This window comes from Melopsittacus undulatus, chromosome 1 (assembly GCF_012275295.1).
Source record: "Melopsittacus undulatus isolate bMelUnd1 chromosome 1, bMelUnd1.mat.Z, whole genome shotgun sequence".
Classification (NCBI taxonomy): Eukaryota; Metazoa; Chordata; class Aves; order Psittaciformes; family Psittaculidae; genus Melopsittacus; species Melopsittacus undulatus.
In genome coordinates this window covers 93770517-93786862 of record NC_047527.1, presented here as the reverse complement: position 1 = coordinate 93786862, position 16346 = coordinate 93770517, and the positions used below count along the sequence as shown (strand labels likewise).

At 39.2% G+C, this 16346-nt stretch overlaps 1 long non-coding RNA gene across 3 annotated transcripts in view; it reads right to left on the bottom strand.

The window, feature by feature from the left end:
* Positions 1–16346, bottom strand: part of LOC115946647 (uncharacterized) — a 251053-nt gene that overhangs the window by 154818 nt on the left and 79889 nt on the right. For all 3 annotated transcript variants that reach the window (XR_004550154.1, XR_004550153.1, XR_004080696.2), the window contains exon 3: positions 16106–16185. This is a non-coding gene — a long non-coding RNA (uncharacterized lncRNA). The remainder of the gene's footprint in view (positions 1–16105; positions 16186–16346) is intronic.

Below are 16346 nucleotides of genomic sequence, written 5' to 3'. Positions count from 1 at the left end.
AGGATTTATGCCAACCATTATCTCGCCTAATTATTTATTCAACACAATAAATGTAGAAAAGCAGCAGTTAGACATGACTACAACTGAACATTGCTCCACACCATTAACATCTCCCCACACTTCTGAGGACATTCAGATCCAGAAGTCCAAGATTGCCTCAGCAGTTCATGCATGCTCAGGAACTTTTCAAACACATTCTTCCACAACATTCTCACTACAATAAGAGATTGTAATTTTTAAATACACACACACATATATATATAATAACAGAAATATAAACATAAGACACAGCTGATAATCATTACAAAGTTACTTGCTTTTACTAAAAAAGCCTCATATATGGGGGAGCAGGGAGAGGTGGAGAGAGATGTTGCATTCTAACCTGCTGTACAATACTTAAAACAAGGTAAAGACAAAAACATCATCACAATGAAATCTTTTAGCCTCAGAACCTTTGAGTTTCATATAATATTAAATATTTCAATATTGCAACAGATTGCCCAATATTTTTTCATCATAATTTACAACAATGGCAAATCACCCTGTCAAGGCAATGGGGCAAAGAGGGAGAAGGAAGTTTGATTGCTAATGACTAGTTTTATTTTGTTAGGGCTTTTTAAGTTGCAAGGCTTCTTAGAAGAAAAGAATGCAGGAAATTCATAGTACATGCTAATATAGAAAAAAGTTTAGTAGATCACCCAGTAACTTACTATATTTGGTAACTGAAAGTTTAGGCTCATTTAGCCATGGTCTGTGGTTGTGCTTCATACACAGTATACAACAAAAGGGACCCTGATTTCCAATCAGCACACATGCAGACCACTGCAGTAAGAATAAAATGGTGCCTGAGTAGGCATGATGTTTTTAATAAACTCTCTGCCTATTTAAATGTACTTAACTACGTGTTGCTTGTTCAAAAGCTTGTCAAGACTTGGGACATCACATTCGCTTCCTCTGTCACAAAACTGATTTCCTTGTAGACAAGAGAGACACCATCATTCAAGTACTTCCTGAGTTGTTCTAGAAGAGGGTGTATGGAGTGAGAGGTAGAGATTGAGGGAGAAGCAAACACCTGGCAGGAACTGGAAACTCTGAGGCCACATACAGCAGTGCACACCATCTAGGTGCCCACAGGAAAACACGCTAGGGCCACAACCAAAAACCATCCCTGGTCTTCTGTGAAGAGCTCATCACTGGCAGCAGAATGCCAGTGCCATAAACACCATGCAGGGCACAGGCCAGAGCTCCCTCATTCCCATTTCAACAAGGATATTTTCTGCACAACAAGCAACAGAAAGTACTTACAAATTTATTGGCAGAGGTCAAAATTTCTAGTCAGAGTACTTTTTCTGCATCCCCAATTACTTTAAATTTCTTGGTAACATCCCTTCTTGGGGGGGGGGGGGGGGGGAAGAGGAGACATAAGTGCATTGCATTTATCTGTTTATCTTGAAGAAGTGTTTGTTTTTAGATTCTCTTTGTCTATATCCCTTTGGGTCTTCTATGGCAACATTTTTTTCTAGTTACCTTCAAATACAGCTCGGGTTTTGTTTGTCAGCTTTTGGAGGGTACTGCCTTTAAAACAATGGTTGAAGTATATTCTCTTCTCCAAGCTATGCCTTGGCTGAGCGTCCCACCTGAAGACGTAGTAGTATTACAATGGCCTTCAGCTTCCAGGGACTGGACTAAGGCAGTCTATTAACGATTTAGGCATTAGAATAAGTAAAGGCAGGTACTTTTGCTCTGTCATTGCTATTAGACTGAGCAACTAGTTTTAAATCAAAGATGTGTTTGACAGACAAAGTTATTCTAACTTGTTTTTTTACCATCACTGTATCTTTCCCGAACAGCAACTTCCCAAGCAGTAGAAGCTTCCAGGTCTCTAAATCTCCATCAGCTGACAAAAGTAAACCCAGAGTTCCCAAGATACAACATAAAAATTGAAGCATACATCCAGTAGTATCTTAGTTTCATAATTTAATGAGAAAAAATCCTAGCTCAGCAATTATATGAAGTAATTACAAGAGAAACAGCTTTCCCAGAGCTCTTATTTGTGGAGGAGAGTTGTTACAATAACGATCTCCAGGACCACATCACCAATAGATCAAAGTTTTCCTAAAGGTATTTAAGAAGCGATACTCTTAACATGCACACACAAAACGGACCAGACTTCTTAAGGACACGATCCTGAAACCGACAGTGCAGACACATCTTTGACGAAAATCAACACCCTGCTAAAAACATACAGCCTCAGATTCTGCTCACAAGATAAGCCATTTGTGCACAGCTGATTCTCCTTGTGTGGAGGGGAAAATACAACAAAGCAAAAGAGAGCTAGTTTGTCATCATTCATTACGTACAGTTCTGGTGTCCTCAACATAAATAAGGACATCAAACTGTTAAAACAAGTCCAGAGGAGGGCCACAAGGATGATCAGGGGCCTGGAGCACTTCCCGTATGAAGATAGGCTGAAAAAGTTGGGGCTGTTCAGCCTGGAGAAGAGCAGGCTGCGTGGAGACCTCATAGCAGCCTTCCAGTATCTGAAGGGGGCCTACAGGGATGCTGGGGAGGGACTCTTCATTAGGGACTGTAGTGATACGACAAGGGGTAACGAGTTGAAACTTAAACAGGGGAAGTTTGGATATAAGGAAGAAATTCTTTACTGTAAGGGTGGTGAGGCACTGGAATGAGTTGTTCAAGGAAGTTGTGAATGCTCCATCCCTGGCAATGCTCAAAACCAGGTTGGACAGAGCCTTGGGTGACATGGTTTAGTGTGAAGTGTCCCTGCCCATGTCAGGGGGGTTGGAACTAGATGATCTTAAGGTCCTTTCCAACCCTGACTATTCTATGATTCACATGCCACATCCCTACAGCAAGATATATTAAAATAAGACGGAAAAAACACTACAATGCCTATCTGATGACACTCCCCAACCTTGTATATTGTTACTGCCATCTGTTTCTGGATTTTAGAGGGGTTTTCTTCTTTCTGCCAGTTTTCAATTTCAGTCAGTGTGCCAACTTTTACAGATTAGTCCATTAAAATGGTATTAAGTTCTCACAAGAAAATATCCTATGCTATTCCCACAGAAAACAAACCACATTATATGAACTGCAGTCTCCTACTACTACGAATAGTATAATTTCAACAAAGAAAGGCTTATCAGTTTATCTGGCTCAATTTCCACGTTTCTGTAACTAAGCTATGTAACACCCATGATTGTTACCCCATATACATAATTTCTAACTCATGTTTCTGTTATATACACAGTTTCTATTTTTAAACCTGTAACTTTATTCACCAGTGTATGTGTTTATCTAAGGACTAAAACCAAGGCTCACTGAGCAGCAGTGCCTGGTTGCCCTTCCTCTGTCTGTTTGAGTGGGAGGATAGGAGATGACCTTTTCTTCTTAATTCTCTTGCCCAACTCACTGCTTGTTTCACAGTTTATTCAATACAGTGGCCACTAGCATTTGAAATTCATTCAAGTAATCTTCCCAAATCTTTCAGATCTAGGTCATTTGAACCTGCTGATTTATACAGCAGCTCTAATCTTTCAAATGGCACTCAAAATCCTCTCTATGAGCAGCCAGGTTTGCAAGACCACCAGTCCCTTCCTCACCCATATTTTGCATCCTCACTGGGAGGACTTTGAACTCACTCTTTATTGGCAAATGACTCCCACAGCCAAACAGTACAGAACATGTTAACTAACACATGCATACACACACAAGGCCCCTTTCTTATTCAGGATATGTTAAGTAGAGAAAAAATATTGACTAGTTCAAGCATGTTATTTTTCCTCATTTACAAGCAGTCAGCTTTAGAATACTTTGAGCAGTGCTAGCTTCCAGTCCTACTGCATGCACATCTAGGAAAAACTTAAAGAAGGACATAGAAAAGATACTGCATTTTGGTGACTGCCTTACATACCTGCAATATGAATTACTTGTTGTAAAATAATGCACTTCCATTAAAATCAAGAGTGTTGTGGGGGGTATTTTTATTAAATGATGCGTCACCACCAGTTGCGTGTACACAGAGAAGCAGCAGCTCTGGACAGCATGCTCTGCAACACACTACAAACAGCTCAAAAAGGAAGTTTTCAATTATCCCACTCCCAAGTATATAATTTCTACTGGAACAATATTGCAATCTGCAGATTAAACATGAATTAAATTCATATTAAAAAATAATATCCTGCATTTTACATCCTAAATTAAAACAGATGTAATTAAAACCTTTGAAAGTAATTTTGGCTAGTGCTTCATTTATATCTACAGCTAAAGCAGACACTTTCTCAGTGATTTGTGCCAAATTTGACTAATTCTCCTGCTCTGTTTTAATTACTGTATATGCTTTCCTGCTGCAGTTAAGAATATCCATTACACACTTGAACAGCTAATGCTATGAGAAAATGTGCACTTTTTTTAAGCCTAGTGGTGCTTCAAATCATAACGTGAGAGTGGAAAAGCTCTATACCTCACAGCTGCTTCTGTTATATATTACTATATATAGTCTGTACACACACACATCCCATGACCTGCATCTGACCTTGGCTGCAGCAACTCATAGCACATCCAGAACAACCTTACAAACAGAAGACAAACTACACAATATCTCATTCAAGCCAATGTTGTACTTAAATATCACTGCACTTCTCCTGCTATGCTACCTATGTTAAAGCCAACTTCAATAAACATTCTTCTCAAAAAGAATGATTTTTTGGGGTTAAATTCCTTGAATCTCCATCCCTCCTGTGCAAATACACAAAAAGCAACCCTGCCAAGAGCCCAGTTCATACAGCAGAGTCCTGTACCTGCATCCCCAGAGAATCACAGCTTCCTAATTTATGGGTTGAATTTCAGAGACTTGATAACAGTTATCCTTTAAGTGCAAGAATCCACGTCAGGCAACAAGGTTTGGATATTACCCCTTTTAGAGCAAGTTTTAAGTTTCCAGTCCACTTGTAAAGTTAAACAGGGGGAATTTCAAGTGCAAAAAAAAAATAATAATAAAATGGTTAACTGCTGCAATCCATTCTCTGCTTTGCTTGGCTTAACTGCTGAGTTACATTCCCAGGCAACCAGATGCAAGCTGTTAGTGGAACTAGAGTTCTATATAATTGCATTTGGTGAGATCGTCCTGAAAAAACAGGCTGGTTCTCCTTGCCTTCGTAGACCAAGCCACACAAGTAATTTCAAAATGTATGTATCACATACTACAGGTATGTGTGTACATACCCATTGTCTATGATTATAAAGATCAGTGAAGGCAAGTTCCCCTTGAATTAAACCAACAATGCCTAGACCAACTGCTTCACTTAGTCTGAGTTTTAAGAAAGGGAACAGCTGCAAGCAGGAAAAGGCAATCACAGCTGTCTTAAAACTTAAAGTAAATTACATGAGAAGATTTGCAGATAAAAAAAAATAGTGTATTTAAAATAGTAATTTATGAGTATTGAAAGTTGGAGATGTTGAAAATAAGAATAAAATGTATGCTTCTGCATAGGTAGTATATATACTATATAGTAGTATAAGCAGAAATTTAAACTCATTGCAGAGAAATCAGCAGAACTGTTTATTGCACCTCTGGATTGGAGAGAGTACAATTTGATTAAAAATTCTTTTAAGAGGAAAATGTACTTTTGCATGTTAACTGGTGAAAATAAGACAACTTACAGATAAAATTCTTCATGTCCATCCTACCACCATTTACATGGGAGATACTATCTTCATTACAATAATACTCAGAACTGTATGCAATAATACAAATTACTTTATTATTACCTTGAGGCAGGGAATATCCAAAGGCCCTAATTCAGCCTAGTTTTTGTCCCATAGGACAAAGTGTTCAAGTTGGACAGGGCTTTGAGCAACCTGACCTAGTGGAAGGTGACTCTGCCCATGACAGGGAGCTTGGACTAGGTGATCTTTAAAGGTCTATCCCAACCAAAACCATTCTATGAATCTATGAATAAACAGTAGAATGCAGAGTATATATTAGTGTTCCTTATGAACAGTCTTCATTAAAAAAAAAAAGAAGCTATTTCAGGAGAATTTTTCAATAAGAACTGACAATAAAAACAAAAGGTTAACCAGATTGTGTCAGCTATTCAACACAAGTCTGAGATTATCAGATATTTCTCTAATAAACAAGTCACACACATGTTCAGCCCCCACTAAGCTTTACCATAAATGTTTGCAACTTTGCTTTACAGATTCCAACACATCCGGGTCTAGATCTTGGCTTGGACCATAAAATCAGACCAGCACGGCAGGAAGGACTGATGCCTACAAGTCTGGTAAATGGTTTCAGGTATAGGACCCAGAGTTTGGTCTTTTTTCTTTATGGTAGCAAAACATTACAGAGTTTATCTACTGAAATTCAGTGTTTGCCAATACAAACCAATCAAGCTGGGCAGAGGTCCCCTCCAAATAAATGAAAGCATGTGCACTATGTTTTGTACTCCTTTCCCAAAGAGTTGGCCAAATCCTTGATTGCCAAAGCATCAAACAAATTTTTGCTTGTTTTCAGACTCTTCCTCAGAAAGTACAGTATATGAATCAAAAACTCCCCACTTCACCTGCCATTTAGGGATTATTTAACAGATCTCTGAGCAGTAAGTACTTAACTTTTTCTTCTGATGAAAGCTCTATTTTGAAAAATAGAGGGCTCAAAACCTGCAACACTGTCACTGTAGAAAATAAGAGTTTTAAACCAGTGTGCATTCAGGGAACTCTAAGAAGTCAGCATTCCAGCTCCGATGCATATTCCTATTTTTATCATATTCATTCCCTAGAAGGAATATCTACTCTCACTGCACTCCTTTTTCCACCAGCTTATCAGTGCATGCCCTTGATCATAGTACAAAAACCAGCATTTACCAATACTCTGCGGGTGAAAGACTATTCTTCCATATAAATTATACATCTTGGGAACTCATCATTTCTTTCACACTGAAAACCTATTCAAGCCTTCCAGCATCTGTGGGCTAAGTGGTTTGCTCCAGCCAGGGGGGCGACAAATGCTGATATTTCAAGAAACCTAATCTCTTAATGATTGAGATCAGACGAAGGGTATGGCCATGAAAGAGACAGCTTGAAACAGGCCTAATCTCCAGCATATCTGAACCTACAGATGGCCGAGATAGAGCACCGCCACCAGCACAGCTTCAACTGACTGTAATCTGCCTACCCAAGGGTGGTCCAGCCAGAGGAATTGAATTGCACACAGAAATCTCTTACACCAATACTTCCTGGGAAAAGGACAGCAAGGCTGGTGAGGCTGGGTGCCAGCACGAGCCAAGCAGGCACTATTCTCCAGATGAAAGCAGCTCAAGCCTACTAACAAAATTATATTCCTGCTCATTCCAGCTTTAATCATGGCAAAACTCTTACTTCTTAGTTTCCAGGCTGCCAGTTTCCCCAGGTCAGCTATCTAACTGGTGCCTCCATGCCTGAAGATTTCCTGACAGAGCAGCCCTGCACTGCTTTTCCTAGGTCACAGGCATACTGTTACTTTTCACAGAGACACTGAATGTTTTCTAATTCATTTCCCCATCAGCTAAATACAACTCTTATCAGCACTGGAGCACACAGCAGGGGCTCAGCTTTTCCAATCAGCCCACTCAGGGCAGTGATACATAAGAGTGCATCCTCCTCCCTCACTTCCAACAGATCCTCAGTTATCTGCACTGCAGAAATAAGCCACCATACTCTTTGCTTCCTTGCAAAATGCAAGCATTTCCACCTCGACTTAACCTCTCCCTGCAACAGAGTCTACATGCTAATTGTGACCCCCCAAAAAAGTATTAAAAAACTTGTGAGTTGTAAGCATCCCAAAGCAAGTGTAAATTTTCAAGTGGAATTTTCAGTTGACATATAAACTAAACCAACAAATCACTATACGTACTCAATGTACACAGCTACATGGCTCTCCTACACTGACCCCCAAACTGAAAGAAACCTCCCCAACTGCATAGAGAGCAGCAACATAACCATAATTAATCATTTCCAAGAGGGCTGAGAAGAGACACCACCACTTAGCTAACCCAAGGAGCTCTCAGTCTGGGAGAAAGCCTTCCTCCTGAGACAGAGCACATCTGCAAAGCAGGATGTTTTCCAAGGTAAGAGAGCTGATGTGTTTTTCTGGTGGAGGAAACTGGAGCCAGGAGGATTACAGTTACTTTGGAGAGCCCTGGGAAGGTGGGGGAGGGAGGTGAGACACCCAGGGAGCAATCACATAATTATTCAGGCACCAAGTGCTATTCTGAACCCTCCTTCAGCAGAAGAGCATCAGCCTTCAAAAAAACCATGAATTTACTTCATGGCAGTTCCTTCAGCAATCTCAGGGAGCTTTTTCTGCCTATACTGGGTTAGGTGTCTGGTATATCTTGTTATTATACAGAGCACATATGTACGAGGAGGAACATGGGGGCTGGGGAAGTGACAAAGCAAGGGTGATTAGCTGATTAGCATTTCAGGAGTAAAACTGAATTCTTCTGAAGTACTCATCAACATAGACTAGTAATAAAATAACTGGAGGGGGGAGGGGGAGAATGGAGAAAAAAAATACAACCAATCAACAAAAACTATCACTCCGCATTAGACTTGTTCCAACAGGTTAAAGGATGACCAGTTTTTAAACACCCCAGGACAGAAAGACTTTTGAGACTAAAGTTTCTAACACCAAAGCCCATTCTGGATGGCAGAATAATTGTGTCTATAGTGAAAGCACAGATTACAGTGAAAAACCAATCCAGAAAGCACTGAACAAAAAACTGATGAGATAAAATTTGTTCCATGCTCCTATTACAAATCCACCCTAAATATCTGACAGAATCACCAACATCTAGCTGTAAACCTGAAAAAACACACCCATTCAAGTGTAGAGTTTAGGCAGGTTGGTCCTAAAGTCTCTAAACAACAAATTTCTGGATACTCCAAGAATTGAGCCTTCATTTAAATATCTGTGATGGAAATAGATGCTTCTCATTCAAAAAATTGACATATAAAAATTTAACTGAAAGTGTAAGCTCAAAGACAGCATGGAAGAGAGCCAACCTAAACCAGTAGCTTCTGTGACAGACTGAAATGACAATGAAAGCATCACAGAAGAAGTTTGTCATTTTCAGGGAAATTTTGATTAGTTCACTTCACCAAAACTTCTTGCACATTGACTGCATGTATATATGACATTTTCAGTGGTACTTACTACCCCTGCTGCCAGTACTGAAGTGTGCGTTACTCTTTCCCATCAGGATGAACAAGGTTAGCTTTAAGGATGAAGCTATATTTTAATTTCTGAATCTGAAGCTTATTGTACCTGTTCCAACCAATTCCATTTTAGTAACTTACCATGTATCGGGAGGCCTGAAAGAATTCAGGATCCAGGGGTTCGCTGGAAAACAGGCCCCAAATATCTCATCAATGAATGTCCTTGTCACTATTATGAAGTTTGTGACTCACTCAGGGACAGGTCAGAAGGATGCCGTACTTGAGAAGATTCCCATTGAGAAAAAGGCAAGTCAGACTGAAATCTCTTGGCTGATTTAATGAAAACAGCCCCTCTTGTCTGAAGGTATAAACTGGCGATACAGAACAATTTTCTTTAAAGTCCTAGTATTTGACTCTGCTTTTTATGACAGATCAATGCAACTTTAAGACAGTAGTTCCACTCTGTGATAACAGCAGAAATATCCTGATTAATTTTTAGAGGTGAAAATGTTTGTGATGGGACTTCTGTACTTATTGACTAAATCTTAAATCCTGAGATCCTTAAATCTCAAGAAAACTATATATATAGTAGTATTCATCAACAAGAAATAAGTATTATCCAGCAATATGAAAAGCTGGGCTTATGCCACAGGCACTTTTTACCCTCCAACTATCAGTACTGTTGAGGCAGTGTCTGAGCAGCACTAAAGAGCTACTGCAAGGGACGATCTTGCAAGTAACCGTAGCAAGTTATGACAGGCAACGAAGAAAATTTCTACAGTCCTCTAGAAGGTAGGAGAGTTGTGATGTTACACAGGAGGTTCAAAGTTTGGGAATTCACTAAAAACCTGTTCAAGGGCAGTGGAACATAATAGGAGGACAATGGGAATCTCTGCCAGATCTGCTGGCAGTTCTGTTCTTGTGTTCTGTCTGCTGCTGCCCTGCAGCTTCCAGAGTCAGACATTTGTCTTCATCAATGGGAAGACACATCCGTTTAATAACAGAAACAAAGATGATTCATGAATGCACATGAATTGATATTTCCCATGTAACAGAAGAGCCCAAGAGAAAACTATTCTAGAAATTTTCTTACAATGTTTTATAGAAACACTCACATTGATTGTCCTTTGCAAAAACCACAGTCTTTAAGGCAAAGCATGCCTGTGTGCAAGCCAACAGGCAAGCACATGACTATCTCTCGAAATAGATCTTATGAGTCAAGAAGTAAAACCCCACGATCTGGTCTTTGGCAACATCACCACCATCATCAATAGTCTTTACGTAAGTTAATTGACATACCAGCATTAATCCAAAGGAAAGCACTTGACAACTTTTTCTACCCTTTCAATCCCAGGAATAAATCCCATCCCCTAAGACAATTGCATTCTGGTTTAAACTACTGTAGACTAAACTTTGAATAGAGCTGGTCAGAAAACTGATTTAAAATTTTTGTTTTGTTTAAGTGTTAAGTGTTTTCTTAAGAAAAGAGTTTTTGGCAACTTCAACATTTTTAACCTGAACAGTGGGACAAGCGTGCCCCAGAGGGCTCCCATTGCACATCCCAGCACAGCACTTGCCAGCTGTGTTACTCTGTTCCTCTATTATGAGCAGTGCCTTGCCAAAGTCATGGCAAACAGCAAAAAACAGATCTGCTCTTTCACCGATTCCTGCTTCAATTCAGCTGATCACTGATAAGGCCAAAATAACTGCATGTGATAATTATGAAAGAGTAACATATGTGTATGATGGAGAGAACATTAAAATTTAAGACCTAAAATTCATGGCCCTTTGAGTGTCCCTTCCAACATGTTCTGGTAAGATTCAAGAACCACTTCTGATGATTTTCACCACAATTTCTCCAGCAGCTGCAACACTTGAGCTTTTTAGTCTCAGAGTTTTAAAGTAATAGCTGAAGTGTATTTTTCTACTATTTTCTTCTCATTATAAATGAAACGCCCAAGCCATATTCACTTAATACCGCAGAGAAAAGAGAAACAAAGAAGAAAAGGGAAGAAAGGTCACTGTCAGGCCAAGATCAAGTCTGGAAAATTTCAACTTGAGACATGAGCATTTCAGGAAGTTATAAGCAACTGGAATAATAAAGGAATTATAACTGAAACACTTCAAGAATTTTAGCTATAGCTCTTGCTATGCTAACCAAGTCTTATTTAACGTATTTCAACAGCATTCAGAAATTCTCTTTGGCTGAGACATGAATGGTCTGTGCTTTCAAAAAATCACTCCCTACCTCCTAAGAAAGGAATAGATGGTGTTGGTCACAGCCACAGAAGATGGATATCAGCACAGCTGCCCTGCTTTCATCAGTATCAGTGAATTACAGGAAAAACAGTAAAAGGCAGCAAAAACTGAATCCACCGACTTGAAATAGCTATCTAGTTTACTTCTGTGTTGCTTCTTCCCCATCACAGAAATGTCATGCCAGACAGCCTCTCACCAGGGCAGCTAATTGAAATGTGGCCTGTTCTGATGCCTCCTGCGAGGATTTACAGAAACAAAGAGAAATGTTTATCCAATTTCAGAGAATTTGCTTTTCAAATCAGAAGGTCAACATTTTTGTTGTCACTCCTTCCCAGCACATTCCGCCTCAACTCTTTGCCCTGCTCCTCACACAAAGACCATAGGTTGAATAAAGCTTAATCAAACTTTTCCATGCCTCTCTCCAAGAGATTTATAATTGTGAACAGACTAAATGCACTTTTTTCTTCACTTCACTGCTCTGAAGGAACACAAGGTCTAGAAAGGCATCCTATAATTACTGAGTTCCTGTTAAAATAATTGTAGAACAATTATTTTTCCAAACAGCGCTGTGCTAAAAACTCAGACATCCTATGAAAATTCTCCATGCCAACCCAGGTGTTTAAATGTCTACATCTCCTGCAAAAAAAAAACCAAACCCAATGTTTCAAGCTCAGTCCACTTGACTCCAATTAACAAGTATTTGCAATGAGCAGGAATTTCTATGTATCTGAGTTTCTAATACACCAGAGGCACTGCCACCAGCATCTTCATTTAAGTTCCTTCAACACACTGTGATACTGTGTTTTAGTCAGAAACTAGGTCGTAAACTTCTCTATTGGAAAGCGTTTATAGCTCTTTGGACTGGATTATTCTGTTCAAGAGGTTATAATAATAAAGGAAGCCTGCAAGCATAATTTTTCCAAACTCTCGGTATGTTGTTGCCAGTTTGAGGAATTGGCTCATTACTTATCCTTGTTTGGTTCCTCCATTCTCCAGTACTTGTTAGCTTTGACCTCTTTCTGGACAAATATAAACCTTACTGTGTCACCTAATTAACATGAGGAAGAATACAGAAAACTCTCATTTATTCCAGTTCCAGAATCAGTTCTACAAAAACACTGCCAGAGTTTCAAGAAGCATTCAGATGTTGAGAGTCCTGCCAAAGTTTACAATCTAGTTATATCCTGCTACAGGAAAAAAAAAAAAGCCTGCTCTGTTTCTTCAATTTTATACAAGTCTCTGGCAAGAAACAATCTACCTCCATATATTCACATGCATCCAGATGATCTGTGGATAAACCTTATTCTCTTTAGTCTAACCAAACAGGCCAACTCACTTTCAAATGCTCACAACACATATTTCTCAGTCGCTCCTCCCTGCACGAGCAAGCAAAACAGCAGGTTTGCTCTTCTTCCCACCACCACCCCTTTTGGAAGGCTTGAAACAGTGAACAAACAGTTCAATTACAGTTCTAGTGTTGCAAAGGTACTTCATCTGAAGTTCTTCACCACACTTCTCCATAAAATAGCTGAACATTTTATACCACAGGCAAGTTCAGTGTCCAGCAGCCTCCCAGAAGGTATTCAGGGGAAAAAAAAAACAAAACAACTTTGCCCTTTTTCTGGGGACTTGGGGAAAAAGGCACTCAACCTTTTCTTCTAGTGAAAAAGCTGACTTGACAGTCCTTTACATGCTTTCCCATGAGCCATCAGAACAAACACGGTGGAATCATCTTCAACTGAAAAAGCCTTAAATGATATGCTACATTCAACTTGCCTTTTATCTCATAAGCATTCAACTGAAGGCCTTGCATATCAAGGCAATCCTTTCTAAAGGGCTGCCTTATTACCTTCTGCCCCAAATGTAAATGCAGAAGGAAAGATGAGGGAAGATGGGATAGAAGTAAGTGTACAACATTAAGCTGGCTCTGTAATCAGGAGCAGATAGTGTGCCCAAGACTATTATGTCTTTTGAAGAAAAAGGAAAGTGGAGAGCAAAAATAAACCAAACTTACCCAGCTGCATAAATTGTGTCTCCCAAATATTCTTTGCCAAGTAGGAGAATCAGTATAATGAAATTATTCTCCTTTAACTAGCTTTCAGATTTTAGCTTTTACAGAATTTTAAAAGCCTTTATGCTTAAAAAGTGTAGTACTTTGTACTTTTATGGTATCAGTACCAAATTTTATCTTTTCAATGGGGCTCACCTTCAGCAAAGCCATAGCTTTTTCAAGTTTGGCAATCATAGAATCATAAAATAGTTACGGATGGAAAGGACCTCAAGATCATCTAGTTCTAATCCCCTGCCATGGGCAGGGACACCTCACATTAAACCATATCACCCAAGGCTTCATCCAATCTGGTCTTGAACACCACCAGGGATGGAGCATTCACTACCTCCCTGGGCAACCCATTCCAGTACCTCACCACCCTAACAGTAAAGAATTTCTTCCTTATATCCAGTCTAAACCTCTGCTGTTTAAGTTTCAACGAGTTACCCCTTGTCCTATCACTACAGTCCCTAATGAATAGTCCCTCCCCAGCATCCCTGTAGGCCGCCTTCCTACCACAATAGTTAACATCATATATAATGCATAGTATATTTCTGTGACTCTACCTAAGAGAGACAGGAGGATTTATGCAATATTCACACTTCCTTCCACAGCCTTGACTCATTAGCTGGGACATGTGCACTCAGGTCCTCAGCACAATGATTATCTGCAAAGGCACTATTGGGTAATTACTTTTTCCTCTTTAACCTGTCTAAAGTTTCTGTGAACATGAAAACAATGTTTTAAATGTACAAAAGAAAAACAAGAAAAAATGTAGTTCAATTCTGATTAATGGGCCTATACTTCAATGTGTTGCTAGGAGGCTCAGCCCATTAAGTATGTATCCTCAGGATAACAGAAATTTACAATGTTTTCTTCCACACAATCTTGAATTTTGTCAGGAAAAAAAATGGCCAGGATGACTGCCTCACAGCTCAGGAGATGCAGCATCTTCTCTATTTGTTTGTGAAACTCAAGGAGGTAGAGAACATAAAGGCTACATAAGCCCCAAATTATTATTAAAGAGGGGCAAATGAGCTCAAAAAGAAAAGAAAGACAGGTCCAAGCACCTGCCTCAAACCTATACATTACAAAGACACCAGCAGTGAGAGCCACAGAACAAGTACTCACCTGCACTTCTGAGTACTGACTGCCAAACAGCTCTATTTTACCAGCACTAGGTGATGTGTGCACCAAAAGCTCAATGTAGCCCAGGGCCTGCCCATGGCAGGGGGGTTGGAACTAGATGATCTTAAGGTCCTTTCCAACCCTAACTATTCTATGATTCTATATCAAAGCTTTGCAAAAAAAAGTACTCTGGACACACTATCTTCTTTACCAGGGATGCAAGCACACAAGCATGTGGGCACTTATATCCCACTAACACAGGGACTAAAAAATTTGCTCATAGTTTCCCAGGAAGCTTGCAACAGAGCAAGAACTGAATCAAGACCAACCTTTGCTTGCATTTGTGTAAGCTTTAACAAGCTTGGATTAACTTCTAAGGGTATCAACAACTTGACAACTATATCCTGAATTGGCCCAGCCTCAAAGAAAGACTTACTTAAACCACTCAAGAAATGCTGAACTTGTCCATATATTCAGGCCTTACAGTTGTAACAGCTAATGTGCAATGAAATTCAAAAAGAAGTTAAGGAAATGCTTTTATACAGTGCCAAGAGTAAAGACTACAATAACAGTAGCTTGTTTGTTCCCACCATTTTAATCGATTACATAGGATAATTATGTAATAGTAACAATCATAGCTCATCAACATCACACAAGATGACTGAGGATGGGGACTTGCTGCTTTGCACAGAGACACCTATCGACTGGCATACATTCTTTTTACGGCACTTGCGTCACATAGATATGTTTGCTAGAAGTAGATTTTTTGAGAAAAATGAATCTTATGAAGTCCCTATTTAACAAACCAAGACATATGGAGATGCAGCAAAACCTGTATCAGATTAGTCATGACCACTATAGATCCAAGTGCAAAATTTGAGTGAATAAAAATGGATCACAAGAGGCAGAATAGGTTACACTGGTCAGCTAGAGCTTGGAATTCACTACAAATACACAGAAACATGTATTTTGTTTTCCTCTTTATGGAGATATTTTACCAAAGTATTAGCAGACTAACTAGTAAAAAGTTTACTAAGGGGCAAACCTCAAACATTTTTTAGCAAGCCAAGTGCAGCTTAGAGATGTAAAGCCTGATGGAATAGATGCTCCAATCTGGTATAACTTAAAGTAGAAGGAACTAATTCCTGCAGGAGCAGGTGGGTTGATGGAAGAATTAGAAATGACAGACCATATTTTGCAATAATCTTTTGATCATTAAAACACAATTTAGCATGAAATGTCATCTGTTGTCACAATTACCAAATCTAGGAGAAAAATCAAAAACCTGCTCACAGTGATTTACAGAGAGACATATATAAACATTCATGTAGACAAGAGTTTTATATTTTATATTCAGTGAGTTTTGATGCTACTATTGAAGCTTAACCAAAACAATGTGGGGAAAGTTAATGAACAACCATACAAAATGGCATACATCTGACTTCTTACCTGAAGGGTGTTCATCAATCATTACTGCTGTCCCAGGATAATGCTTCAGCAACCACACAACAAATAGATCTGGAGAATTCCTAAATATTTAAAAAGAATTATAAATGCATTACACAATACAAAACTCACCAAATCCACAACAACTAAAACAATAATACTTCAGAGCTCAGCCTTATGCTGTACTTGCAAGGATTTTTGCTATTGTTGTTCAGATGACTCTTTATTTAATCTAATTTTTTAT